A 1453-nucleotide genomic window follows, 5' to 3' on the forward strand; every position below is an offset into this window, starting at 1 on the left:
ATATGAATGAGTAGTGGGTTGAGTGTGGTACTGAGGTGGGTAAGACCATGGAGGAGGCACAGACTAGGAAGGATGAGCAGGGGGACCCCAGGAAGGCATAGGAGTAGATTGGTTGGGGCTGTAATAAGCTTGGGGTGCCCCTTGCATCCCCTGCTGGTAAGGTCTAGGTCCTTGTGGCCTCCTTTGGTTGAGGAAATAGAGAGGTTCAGTGGGGGCTTCTGTCCCTTGGTACATGGCTTTAAGCTCAGGTAAGGTTGGACATTGATTTGTGGGATGGTCCTCCTTAGGGGTGATTTTAGGGGCGAATGTTCGCCCTTTGGCGAAATTAAGGGGTTTTAAATTTTTAGTGGGCGAATATTTTGTATCATAGTACATTTTTACTAATCACCTCAAATAGCCCACCTTATTTTAAGGGAGAGGATAAAAAAGGTAAATTTAGCCCTTGAAATTAGGAGTTACAACCTTCCATTCGCCCATTTGCAAGAATAAGTTTTACTTAAGTGAATCCATTCGCCCATTTTCAAGAATAGGTTTTATTTAAGTGAATCCTATGGGCCAAATACCATATTTATAAAAGAGGTATGGTAAATTAATAAAAATATAAATAAATGAGAGGTATGGTAAATAAATAAAACATTTTTTATATTTACTCCATAAGTCACCTGGTGTAAACAAATAAAAATATAAGTAAAGTGGAGGTATGGTAAATAAATAAAACATCTTTTTATACTTACTCAAAAGGTATGGTAAATAAATAAAAATGTAAATAAATAAAAATATAAATAAACTAGACGTATGGTAAATAAATAAAACCTCTTTTTATATTTAGTCCATAACCCTCGTTCTATTTATGAAGGCTCAAGAAAGAGGTTTTATTTAAGTGAATCCTATGGGCCAAATACCATATTTGTAACATAGGTATGGTAAATTAATAAAAATATAAATAAACGAGAGGTATGGTAAACAAATAAAACATTTTTTTATATTTACTCCATAAGTCACCTTATATTTACGAACACTCAAAAAATGGGCTATATTTAGGTGAAACCTATGGGCAAAATACTATGGTCCAAATACCATGGACTAGATTGTTATTAATACCATGCAAAAAACCATTATTAACCATAATATTAGAATTAATAAAAATAAAATTGGCACATGGTATTCACCCATGGTATTCACCAAAATGGCACATGGTATTGACCCATGGTATTCACCAAAATGGCACATGGTATTGACCCATGGTATTCACCTGGAATGTAGCCTATTTAAATGGGGAATTAAACCAGCAAACTAGCATAGAGTGAAAAAATATTTGATCCTCTTGGGGCTTGGTCAAGAGTAAAAATGGATGTTGTAATTTAATGTAGGTTAAACATTTTAGCTTGGTTAAAATAAAAAATAAAATAAAATCCAACTATTAATTTTATTAATTTTTATAAGTTACTAATAG

Source organism: Pinus tabuliformis, chromosome 7 (assembly GCF_031772625.1).
Source record: "Pinus tabuliformis cultivar Carrire ecotype Pingquan chromosome 7, CPIR1, whole genome shotgun sequence".
In the NCBI taxonomy this organism is placed as follows: domain Eukaryota; kingdom Viridiplantae; phylum Streptophyta; class Pinopsida; order Pinales; family Pinaceae; genus Pinus; species Pinus tabuliformis.